We start from the raw sequence: 13362 nt of genomic DNA, 5'->3' as shown, positions 1-13362 counted from the left end.
GTTTTGTTTTATTTTTTTCTCAGCCAGAATGTTTTTCCGTCTGATAAACCAAAATTCAAACTCACTGCCATGGAGTCAATGCTAACTCATAGCAAACCCCTTGTGGGTTTCTGAGACTGTAAATGTTTATGAGAGTTGAAAGCCCAGTCTTTCTCTGAGGAGCTGCTGATGGTTGTGAACTGCCATCCAGGTGGAACCACAACACCACCAGGATTATGTGATAGATGTTGCCCCTTATGTCGATGGGCTCATTTTGGTCAAGGTGAATGAACATCCTTAATATTTGGCGTACTGACGCTCTCCCCGGCTGGTGACGACGGGTGCTCGCTCCTGTAGGCGCCCCTGCTGTTAACAAGATGTCTTCAGGAACTGCCAAAATTGGGCACCCTGCCCCCAACTTCAAAGCTACAGCTGTTATGCCTGATGGTCAGTTCAAAGACATCAGCTTGACTGACTACAAAGGAAAATACATCGTGTTCTTTTTTTACCCTCTTGACTTTACCTTTGTGTGCCCTACGGAGATTATTGCTTTCAGTGACAGGGCAGAAGAATTTAAGAAACTCAACTGCCAAGTGATTGGTGCTTCTGTGGATTCTCACTTCTGCCATCTGGCTTGGAGCAACACACCCAAGAAAGAAGGAGGCCTAGGGCCTATGAACATTCCTTTGGTATCAGACGCCAAGCGTACCATTGCTCAGGACTATGGGGTCTTAAAGGTGGATAAAGGCATCTCATTTAGGGGCCTCTTCATCATTGATGACAAAGAAATTCTTAGGCAGATCACTGTGAATGACCTCCCTGTGGGCCGCTCTGTGGATGAGACTCTAAGACTGGTTCAGGCCTTCCAGTTCACGGATAAACATGGAGAAGTGTGTCCAGCTGGTTGGAAGCCTGGCAGCGATACTATCAAGCCTGATGTCCAGAAGAGCAGAGAGTATTTCGCCAAGCAGAAGTGAGCACTGGACCATTTCAGTGCGAGGCGCAGCCATGAGTAGCCTTGAGAAAAACAAACCTCTTTTGTATTCTTTGTGTTTCAAACATAAGGCCTTAGACTCTACTGAGAGCATGGTATTTGATAATATGATAGGCATTTTTTGTAGGGGCTGGGGAGGGGCAGTCTTTCTACACCCCAGTGAAAATGACCCTGAGCTGTTTTGGGCAGGGCCTGATATGTATCATGTACTAGTAGTGGGGCATAAGCCCATTGATCTTTTGTAGTTGTATTAAACTTGAACTCACACACACAAAAAAATTTGGCGTACTATTGTGTGCTCGCCTTCCTGATATGATCGCTGAGGACAAATGGGGGCATACACAAGTGCTGATAGTGCATGGCTATCAAAAGATATAGCATCTGGGGTCTTAACGGCTTGAAGGTAAACAAGCGGCCATGTAGCACAGAAACATCAAAGCCAATATAGAAGAAGCACAACCAGCCTGTGTGATCATGAGGTGTCAATGGGATCAGGTAGCAAGCATCAAGGAACAAAAATCACATCATTGTGAATGAGGGGAAGAGCAGAGCGGGGACCCAAAGGCTATTTTTGGGAAACTGGACATTCCCTTACAGAAGTGTCGTGGGGAGGAGACGAGCCGGTCAGGGTGCAGTGTAGCAACGATGAAACATACAATTTTCCTCTAGTTCTTAACTGCTTCCTCCCCCCCAACTATTATGATCCCAGTTCTATCTTACAAACCCAGCTGCACTGGAGGATGTACACTGGTATAGATGGGAACTGAAAACACAGGGAATCCAGGACAGATGTGCCCCTCTGGATCAGTGGTGAGGGTAGCAATACCAGGAGGGTGGAGGAAAGGTAGGGTAGAAAGGGGAGACTGATTACAAAGATCTGCATATAACCTCCTCCCTGGAGGATGAACAACAGAAAAGTTAGTGAAAGGAGACGTCGGGCAGTGTAAGATATGACAAAATAATAATTACTTGTAAATTATCAAGGGTTCATGAGGGAAGAGGAATGAGGGGCAGGGATAAAAATGAGGAACCGATGCCAAGGGCTCAAGTCGAAAGGAAATGTTTTGAGAATGATGATGGCGACAAATGTGCTTTACACAATGGATACATGTATGGATTGTGATACGCATTGTATGAGTCTCCAATAAAATGATTTTTAAAAAATTTGGCATACTACTTTTGCCTGGTAACCATTCTTGGGCATCTCAGCCCCTTTCCCCAGCCTTCTTTCACTACAATCATCACCCCAATTAAAAAAAAAAAGCAGCGTCTTGATTGGTGGTTTGTCTTTGTCGTGTTAGGTTGTTAAGGGTTCTTTATCTATTTGGGATAGTAAATTTCTCTCTCAACCTGCAAATTGTCTCTTTACTTTTAAAATAACATCTATTGATGTACAGAAGATTTTCATTCTTGGATATAGAATCTGATATTGAAGAGAAGGTCTGGAGGCATGCATGTTGTATCAGTACCACTTAATAAAGAGATGATTCTTTCCCCCGTTTTATAGATTTAACCCCCTTATTAAAGATTAATTAACCATAGATGTGTGCATTTTTCTATGTACTCTCAATTCTTTTACATTTCTTAATAGATCTATAATTGTACAAGTACCGTTCTGTATTGATTTTATTTGAGATGAGGATGTGTCAGTCATCCCACTTTGTTCTCATTCTTTTTCCTTCAAGAGTGGTTAAACTATTAAAATTCCATATGAATATGAGAATTGACTACTCCAATTCTGGAAATTGTACCTAATAACCAAAGGACAAATAATGTATAATCTCACTAATAACTAGACATAATTAGAATACATAAATATATAGATATAAGAATTTTGTGGTTACCAGGGCAGGAGGATAGTTTGAAGGGGAAAATCATCGTTTAGGAAGCCCCGAGTTTCTGTTTATGGTCATGGAAAATTTGGCAATAGATACATGATAGTTGCATAACATGATTTATGTAATATATGTAATTCTTGCTACTGTGAGAAGTGTTGACATGACAGGCATTATGTTAGCTATTATTATTGCAACAGTAAAAATATAGGATCTGGAAATCTAAATGAGTGTAACTTTATTCTTTGGTTATCTTAAAAATCAAAACTTTTTAATCAAAGAAAATAATTAACTGCATTAATATTGATAAATTACATGTTGGAGTCATAATATTTTAATATTTCCTGACATTAAACTTAGGGAATGTAGAAAGTCATTGGTGGTGTTTTGGTTAAAAAGCTTTCAAACTAATTAACTTGTTTCTGTAGTTTGATTGAAAACAAAACAAATACTTTGATGATAGCAAGAAAAGAATGTTTCCTCTTCATTGAAAATCTGACAGAATATCTTGGCATCTGCTCAGAAATATAAAAACAATGGGAATCAGTTTGATGTATTGGTAAAGTAAAGAAATGAATTCTAGCCCTGGCTCTGTTAATCACTTTGTATGATCTAGGAGAAAAGACTACCTTTTTTTCTGGGTCTCTGTTTCTTTATGTCTAAAATAAGAGAGTTAGATTAGGTACTTATTAGACTTATTTCAGCTCTGCTAATTTTCTTTACTTGGTAAATATCATTTATGAGGACTAAATGGCAACATCCGTTTATGGATTGTAGCTAGGGGATCAAATAAAGGGATATCACAAATATATATAACATTTTATCCTTTTACTGTGAAGGAATGGCTAACACATGTATGCATATAGCATAAAAAGTACAGTTAATACTTTTCACATTACTGAAAAAGTAGTTCCATCCCTATTTGTTTTGACTTCCTAAATCAGTTCTCAAAGGCCTAAAACTTGTTTATATTTTTTGTTTTGCCAATACATTATCTATATACTTCTGTGAAAAATGCAAGCCTCTTTCTCCTACTACACCTATTGTCTTCTTCCATCCTCCCACTATATTATTCAATTAAATAAATAATGCTAAATATGTTAAAGATGTGAATATAATGATTATGTTTATTGTAGAATCAGGTATTATTTTGTTATTATTTTCTTTGACCCAGATACTCTGCGTTTCTTTTTTGATTGTGTGGTAAATATCATCAGGAAGCCAGTCCCCCAAATGTGAAGATGGTCCCAGTCATCTGTCGATTTCCAAGCTCTCTTTGCAAGTCACACCCACAGTACTAGTTCCCTATGACCCTAGCCCCCAGGAGCTAGAGCAGAGCTCATAAGTTAAAATAATAATATCCTTCAGATTGCCAAATAAACAGATGCCAACAGCAATTTGGAGAGTCCACATAATGTCTGAACCTTCTGACCTACTGGTCCCCAATTAGGGGCTGGTTTAAGAATCACAGCCACAGCTTCTGACAGCGGGTTTTCAACTTGTGGGTCATGATCCCTTTGAAGGTCAAATGACCCTTTCACAAGGGTCACCTATGACCATAGGAAAACACATCTTTCCAGTGGTCTTAGGAACCGAAACACTGGTCTTCTATCCGTTTCCAGGCAGGTCTGCCCACATGCAGATATGCCCACATATGAGTACCCAACATAAAGACTGTTACCCATGCTACACTGTGCTTCAAGACAAAATTTCATTTATTTGTCATTAGAAATAAATATTTCACAATATATAATTACATATTGTTCTATGATTAATAACTATGCTTTAATTATGTTCAATTTGTAACAATGAAATACATTCTGTCTATCAGATATTTATACCATGATTCATAAACAGTAGCAAAATTACAGTTATGAAGTGGCAATAAAAATAAGTTGGAGGGTCACTACAACATGAAGAACTGTATTAAAGGGTCACGGCATTAGGAAGGTTGAGAACGACTGCTCTAGAATCCACACAACTGTTACTTTCTAACCTGCTGGCTCCTACTGTCCTTTCGGATGTGAAAATTCTCCAGTACAGCTCATGGACTTAACAGGATATCACATTTAATACTGTAGATTTATTATCACCCAAAGTAAAAAAAAAAAGTAGGCATGTAGGGTGAGGTGTTGGAGGTTTCCCAATGTGGACCTTCCTCCTGTGAACGAGGAAGCTCTCTGAGGCTTTGTGTTCAGGGCTCTTAGATGTGTTCAGGGCTCTTCGTAATCTGCTAAATCATATGTCCTGAGAATAGTTGATATTAACCTCCAAAGTAAGCCCTTTCTGATCTGGTTAACCTCCACTCACCATCACAAATTATCAGCTGTGGTCTGGAAGTCTCAAAAGAAGGCATCACAGTGACTCTGAGGGTTATTTCTTTGAAACTAAGTACAAAGGTCATCTTACTTAGAATAAAGCTAGTCTTTACCCCATAGTAATAGAATCCTTAGATTTGCACACCTCCTCTCCCCAAACCCTATCATACTTAATCCTCTCACTTTTTCCCTTCAAGATTATACTGAGGAGACCCTTGCTAAGTAGTGTTTCACTCTTGAAATTTTATTTATGGTGTACAAGATATAGTTGACATTAATATATTTACTAAACTTATTAATTCAAACATATGCTTATTCTTTTGAATGTTTACTATGCAATCACATTATCTATGTATTGGGGTTTTGTTTTTCTTTCTTTTCAACTATGGTAGACCCTAGGATAAATTCAACTTTATCATTTTTATGTAGAGATTTTCATTCATATTCATTACTGAGATTGACCTATCGTTTTCCTTCAACATTCAGCTCCATTTGGGAATGGTACCAAGGTTATGCAAACTTTATAAAATTAATTGGCATATATTCCCTCAGCACTGTTCTCTGCAAGAGTGTGGTTATATTTAAATATTGGTTCTAGCTTAATTGCATTATGGTCAGAGATCATGTTCTGCATCATTACCAGCCCTTCAGATTTGTTTAGACAAGCTTTATGGCACAGCGTAGCCTTATTTTTTATACATACCTTGAGTGTGCATGGTGGAAATTATATGCCTTTTTCATTGGATGAGGCTTCAATAAGTTTGTGGAAGCCCATTCATTCACCTCCATATTTCCACAAACTTTTAGAAATCCCCACACATGTGTCCATTATAACAAACTTATTAATCACATTTGAATCATTTTACACAGGTGCAAATTATTTTGTTAACTTTTCTTTCTATTATTAAAGCTCTGTTTAAATAGACCTCTGAATACAACCGTAGATTTTTTTATTTGTTCTTGGAGAACGTTAGTTTTTACTTAGAATGTTGTTGCATACAATTTCTTTTTATTTCATTATCTTCTTTGTGAACCAAACTTTTATCATTCATAATGCTTTTTGCTTTAAAGTCCATTTTGCCTGAAATGAATATTCCTTTGCCAGCTTTCCTTGGTTACTCTAAGTATGAAACAAGTTTTCCTATTTTTTTTTAACCTCAGGCTGACTCTAATAAGCAGTGTATATGTTGGAATCTGCCTCTTTTTGTCCATTGTCTTTTACCTTAAGCATTTTTTCAATGTAACTGTCTATTCTTTTATTAACAGAATTCCCAAAAAATAAAAACTTGAAAGAAGTTGTAATGAACACGGATGTCTCTTCCATTTTGGGATGAACATTTGGGCGCCTGTTGTCTTATTTTCTTTATAAAGACAAACCTTGAAGGTGTTGCAGGTTCACTTCCGGAGACTATAACAAAGCAGATATTGCAATAAAACTTTTCACACATTTTTCCAGTGTATATAAAAGTGATCTTTACAATCTACTGTAGTCAATTGAGTATCCCATAGCATTATGCAAAAACTTTGAAATATTGTGAGACTTGCCAAAATATGCCATCAAGACATGATGTGAGCACATAGCTTGATGTAGGATTAGCACAAACCTTCGATTTGTATAACATGTTATATCTGTGAAGCACTATAAAGTGAAACACAGTAAAACAAAAGATGTCTTTATCTTTATGTCTTTTGCCAGTGTGTGGATGCATAATTTTATATGTGTATATGCAAATATATGCATATAGGTTTGGTTTGGGTCTTTTTAAAGCTTCATCATATTAAAAAAGTTGTAAACATCATAATATGCTTGTTGGTTTTGTTGTGCTTAGGTGTCACCCACTTGGTTCCAACCAGTGGTGGGATTCAGCCAACTTCATACCAGTTCAGCAGTACCTATACCTAATTTTGGGTTGAATTCAGCGACTTGGTCGTTAAAACGGCACTTGTAATCAATCAGGGTTGTTCCTAGGGTGGGTGATTTGGCAGCTTCCCACTGTGGAAATTATAAATTCACATTCCTTACTATTTTTTAAGGTTCATCAGCTCAGTAGAGTATTCTAAGTGCGCTAAATAATGTTCATTCCATCTATAGGTATAAAAAAGTATGCAGGATTATGCTTGTAATATTTATTCATTTCATAAAACTCATTTTACTCTTGATGAAATACTACATGTGTATTCCTTGCAATTGTTACTTCAGGAAACCAACCTATAATGTAAAGAGAAAAAGTACCAAACAGTCAGGGGGAGACACGCTGTGATTTTTACAGCTTTGCATTATACCCCAAATTTCTGCAAGATATTATGAGTGAATTATGCGATTTCTGAACATGTTGAAAAAGCTAAAAATATTGTCAGAACAATTGCTGTATGTTCAGCAGAAGCGGAAAGGGTCTTTTCAAAGATGAGTACAATATGTTCAGAGAAGGGAAATCGCCTGCTTCTAATATGTCAAACACAGTGACTGTTGTCTAATTGGCCTACCTGTAAATGGAATCTTACTCTTATAGTGAAAAGATGGTTAAGGATAAATCACACAGCCCATGATCCTCAGATAAAAGTGAAGAATATTTCAAGTGAGGATGCCAATCAAGAAGCAATGTGGAAATATCTCAAATAGCAGATTTGTTGGTCTTTGTTGGGTTTTATTTGATATTTTTTTCATTAATTTTCAAACTCTTATAACCTAATTTTGTGTACTTCTTTGATTGTTTTTATTTAAGTGTTCACTGTATGAGATAATAAACTACCTTTTAATATATGGACCATTTGTATACTTAATATGGTGATTACAGTAGCAAATTGGTTGTTATTTGAATCCCACCACTGGTTCCAATTCTACGTAAAATAGAACAAACCAATGTCCGGTTCTATGCCATTCTCACAATTGTTCATATGTTTGAGCCTATTATTGCAGCCACTGTGTCAATTTGCCTCTTTTAAGAATCTTTTAAAAAAACTTAGTGTGAATACCTTTTCTTATTTTTCTTTTTTTATTTTGATATATATTAAATCATTTTATTGGAAGTCTTTCTCTTTTCATAGACTCTGCTTCATCAAGCATGATGCCCTTTTCCAGGGACTGGTCTCTCTTGATGAAATGCCCAAAGTATGTGAGAAGTCTTGCCATGCTTGCTTCTAAATAGCATCCTGACTGTTCTTCCAAACATGTTTTTTTGTTGTTCTTTTAGCAGTCCAGGATACTTTCTATATCCTTCACCAACACCATGATTCAAATGCATCAGTTCTTCTTTGGTCTTTGTTCATCGTCCAACTTTCACATCCATTGAGGGAAATGAACAAACCATGGATTGAGTCAGGCCTACCTTAGTCCTCGAAGTAAAATCCTTGCTCTTCAACTCTTGAAAGAAGCAGCTTTTCCCAATGCAGTATGTATTTTGCTCTCTTAACTTCTGCTCTCGTGAATATTGATTGTAGATGAAATCCTTGATTATTTCAATCTTTTCTCCATTTATCATGATGTTGTCTAATGGTCTGGTTGTGGAGATTTTGTTTTCTTTATATTGAATTGTAATCTTATGAATCCAAAACCAAACCCACTGCCATAAAGTTGATGCCAACATATAGAAACCCTATAGGACAGGGTAGAACTGCCCCTGTGAGTTTCTGAGGCTGTAACTCTTTCTCCAGAGTAGAAAGCCCTATACTGTAGCCTAAATACTTTAGCATTCATCACCTGAAACAGAGGACATTACCTGATATAAACATATCATGACCACATCTCAGAAAATGAACTATTTTAAAGTAACAATGTTCAAATCTTATTCAAGTTTTCTCTTTTTTTGTTTTAAATCATTTTATTAGGGGCTCATACAACTCCTACCACCATCCATACATACATCAATTGTGTAAAGTACATTTGTACATTCATTGCCCCCATCATTCTCAAAACATTTGCTCTCCACTTAATCCCCTGGCATCAGCTCCTCATTTGTTTTCCTCCCTCCCAACTCCCCACTCCCTCATGAACCCTTGATAATCTATAAATTATTATTTTGTCATATCTTACACTGTCTGACATCTCCCTTCACCCACTTTTCTCTTGTCCGTCCCCCATGGAGGAAGTTATATTGTTTTTTATTTTTTGTTTGTTTTTACTGTCTTTATTTATTGATACTTGTATTCGGTTTCCCCTTTCCACCCTAACCTTCCTCTGCCCTCCAGTATCGCCACTCTCATCACTGGTCAAGTTTTCTAATGGTTATAAAAGGTATTTCATAACTGTTGGTGTAATATCGTGGTTTATCCCCTTAACTCATTCAAAATCTGGAATGTGATCAGATAAATTTCTCAGTGGGATTCTTGTGTTTCTCCATATCTTTAGAGAAGCACTAATTACCTTTGTTCTGACTATCATTTCAAGGATGTTTGTGTAATGAACAGATATGAAAAAAATAATAGAGAATTTTGTATAGTGAACAGATATGAAAAAAAAATTGAGAAACTACCTCCCTCTAGAGGAAGGGGTCAGTATATCTACTCCCCAGTATAATGAAGATATAAATTTCTCAGGGGGCAAAGGTCCAACAGGCTGGTTCCACACTCTAAAAAATAGGGACTTTCTAAGCCCCAGCCTTCTCATAACAACAACCACTTTATCTACAGGCTAAATTACCTGGTCTTCTTCATGTCATCCTATAGGAATTTTAGGGTCCAAAAATTTGCTCTAAGTCAGTGGTTCTCAATCTTCCTAATGCCGCACACCTGACGTTGTGGTGACCCACCCAAACATAAAATTATTTTCATTGATACTTCATGATTCTAATTTTGCCCCTGACAGGAATTGGGCAACCCTTGTGAAAGGGTTATTTGACCCCCAAAGGGGTCGCAACTCACAGGTTGAGAACCACTGCTCTAAGACATAAACTATCCTCTCTAATGAAGAAATCTTATACCTTCTGCCAGCATCCATGAAACTGCGCAGGATAAATTGTTCATTGAAAATAGCAAAAATTTCAAACCCATGGCAGTTCTTGTCAAAATAGGATTCTTTTTGGTATTAATACAAAAATAAAATCATTTGATTTCATGTCACTGATTTTTTAAATAGCTTTATTGATATGTGATTCATATTCTATACAGTTCAGCCTTTTAAAGTGAACAATTAAGTATATTTTAATATATCTATGGAATTGTTAATATATTAAAATCAATTGTAGAACATTGTTACCACCCCCTACATAACAAAGCATCCCTTAAGCATCACTATTTCCCACCAACCTGCAACCCTACACAACTACAAATCTATGTGCTATGTCTAGATTTATCTATTCTTAACAGTGCATATAAATAAAATAATAAAATGCAGTAGTACCCTCACCTTATACACTGGGGATATGGTCCAAGAACCCTCATGAATGCTTGAAGCAGAAACTGAGGCCGGTACCCAAGGTACTGCTGGAGGTCAACTTTAACCCATTGGGCACCCAGTAGAACACAGTGCAGCCTCTCACTGACCCGTTGTTTCCCCCCAGGCTCATGTCCTGTGGAGGATGTGTCTCTGGAAGGGAAAGTAATGACTTAAATTTCATCACACAACTTAGAACTTCCACCACTTGTCTATTGGTTTGTCCTACTGTGGAGGCTTCTGTATTGATGTGGTACTGGAAGCTATGTCACAGATATTTCAATTACCAGCAGGGTCACCCAACGTGAACAGGTTTCAGCAGAGCTTTCACACTAAGAACAGACAATGGAAACAGAATCAGCTGCCCACTTTGGCAGAAGTAGCCACCAAAAATATATGCATAGTTTGGAAACATTAAGAGATACCAAAGGCCTAATAAATGGAAGCAAGACATTGTCAGAGATTGTACCAGAGGATGGCCACCGCAGGTCTTGGAAAGCACTGGAAATGTGACTGAGGGAGTGCTGCTTTCTCAGAGTGGAGTTGACTATGGTGACGTGAATGGAGTAAAGCCTGTGGGAGTGGAGCCTTGGGAATCTTAATTTGTTGACGGGGCACAAGTCAAGGTAGAAAGAAACAGATGCAAAACCCTACTACTAATCAGAACGTGCATTGTACTAAGTACAAATCTAGGAAAATTGGAAGTTGTAAAAAATGAAATAAAATACATAAAGACTGATATCTTAAGCATTGGTGAGCTTTGATGGACTGGCATTTCCATTTTGAATCAGAAAACTATGTTGGGAATGACACAATTTTCATTCATTGTCAAAAAGAACATTTCAAAATCAATAGTGGAGTACAGTGCTGTCTGTGGTAGGATTATATCTACCTGCCTTCAAGTAAACTCAATCAATACAATTATTATTCAGATTTGTGTCAATCACAAAAGCAAATGATGAAGAACCTGAAGATTTCTATCAACGACTTCCATCAGAAATTGATCAAACATGTAATCAAGATGCATTGATAATTCTTAGTGACTCGAAGGCAAACGTCAACAAAGAGGAAGGACACTGGAATGCAAATGTTGAAACAGAGGAAGGAGTAATAGTTGGACAATATGGTCTTGATAATAGAAATAAAGCTGGAGATCACATGATAACATTTTGCAAGGCCAATGACTTGTTCACAAAAATATCTATTGTTAACAACACAAAGAGCAACTATACACAGGGACTTTTCCAGATGGAATACCCAGAAATCAAACAAATACATCTGTGGGAAGAGACAGTGAAGAAGTTAAATATCAGCAGTCAAAATCAGGCAAGGAGCTGACTGGTACAGACCCTCAATTGTTCATATGGATCAAGAGGCATTTGTGCAAACAGAACGAGGCAATACTGCATGGTTTAAAATCAGGAAAGGTGTGTTTCAGGCTTATATCTTCCCACATACTTAATGAATCTGTGTGCTGAGCAAATTATCAGAGAAGCTGGATTATATGAAGAAGACGGTGGCATCAGAATTGGAGGAAGGCTGATTAACAACCTTCCATGTGCACACGCTACAACCTTGCTGGCTGAAAGTGATGAGGACTTGAAGCACTTGCTGATGAAGATCAAGGACTGCAGTCTTCAGTAAGGATTACAACTCAATGTGAAGAAGACCAAAATCCTTACAACTGGACCAATAGGCAGTATTATGATAAATGGAGAAAAGATCAAAGTTGTCAAGGAATTTGCTTGCTTGGGTCCATTCTTCAATGCTCCCATGAGTCAAGAAATCAGTCAAGAAATCAAAAGATGTGTTACAGTGGGTAGACCGGTGCAGAGACCTTTATAGAATATTGAAAAGGATGTTACTTTGAGGTCTAAGGTGTCCCTGACCCAAGCTATGGCATTTTCATTTGTCTCCTATGCTTGTGAAAGCTGGACATTGAATAAGGAAGACTGAAGAATTGGTGTATTTAAATTATGGTGCTGATGGAGAGTATTGAAAGTACTATGGTCTGCCAAAAGGGCAAACAAGTCTGTCTTGGAAGAAATATGTCTTGAGTGTTCCTTGGAGGCGTTGATGGGGAGACTTTGTCTTACGTACTTTAGGCATGTTGTCAGGGAGACTAGTCCCTAGAGAAGGACATCATGCTTGAGGTAGCAAAAAAGAAAGAGGCCTTCAATGAGATGGACTGACACAGTGGCTGCAACAATGGGATGTAGCATGGGAATACTTATGAGCATGGTGCAGGACCGGAGAGTGTTTTGTCCTGTTGTGATAACCTAAACTCAGAACTGCTCAGAATTTCAATATTTAAGATCACAGATGAAGGAGGACTACTATATGTGGCCACCACACACATGTCAGTTTGTATATTGTGTATACAATTTGTATACAGCCTATTGCTGTCGTGCTGGTAGCTATGCCAGCAGTATTGAGACACCAGCAGGATAATTCACAGTAGACAGGTTTCAATGGAACATCTAGAGCATGGCAGTCCAGGATGAATGAAGTGTTGGATCACTTCTGAAAATTAGACATAGAAAACCTTAAGAATATGATATAGTTCCAGCTGATGAAGCCCTGAGTGTACATTCAAAATGTGACTTAGGAAGAGCTGCCATCTCAAAGTAAAGCTGACCAGAAAAATGGATGTAGCCAAGTTTTGAGGACCTTCATTTCCTAATGTGTCATGACTCAAATTGAGAAAACACAGCTGCAAACATGCATTAATAACCAAAGTGGAATGTATGAAATGAATCTAGAAAAATTTGGAGTATAATTCATTTGTACAAAGGGTCACTATGAGTCAACTGACTAGAAGACACCTAACGATGACTGTGGCTATTGAGAGTAATTTCTTTAACTTTG

General features: G+C 37.5%; 1 protein-coding gene and 1 pseudogene across 1 annotated transcript in view; both read left to right on the top strand.

Moving 5' to 3' along the window:
• COL4A5 (collagen type IV alpha 5 chain) overlaps nt 1-13362 on the top strand; it is a 295236-nt gene that overhangs the window by 97552 nt on the left and 184322 nt on the right. The gene's annotated exons all lie outside the window — the stretch shown is intronic.
• LOC142433885 (peroxiredoxin-1 pseudogene) lies at nt 321-1234 on the top strand (annotated as a pseudogene).

Source organism: Tenrec ecaudatus, chromosome X (assembly GCF_050624435.1).
Source record: "Tenrec ecaudatus isolate mTenEca1 chromosome X, mTenEca1.hap1, whole genome shotgun sequence".
Lineage (NCBI taxonomy): Eukaryota > Metazoa > Chordata > Mammalia > Afrosoricida > Tenrecidae > Tenrec > Tenrec ecaudatus.
The sequence above is the reverse complement of the archived record's forward strand: the minus strand, read 5'-3'. Positions and strand labels throughout refer to the sequence as shown.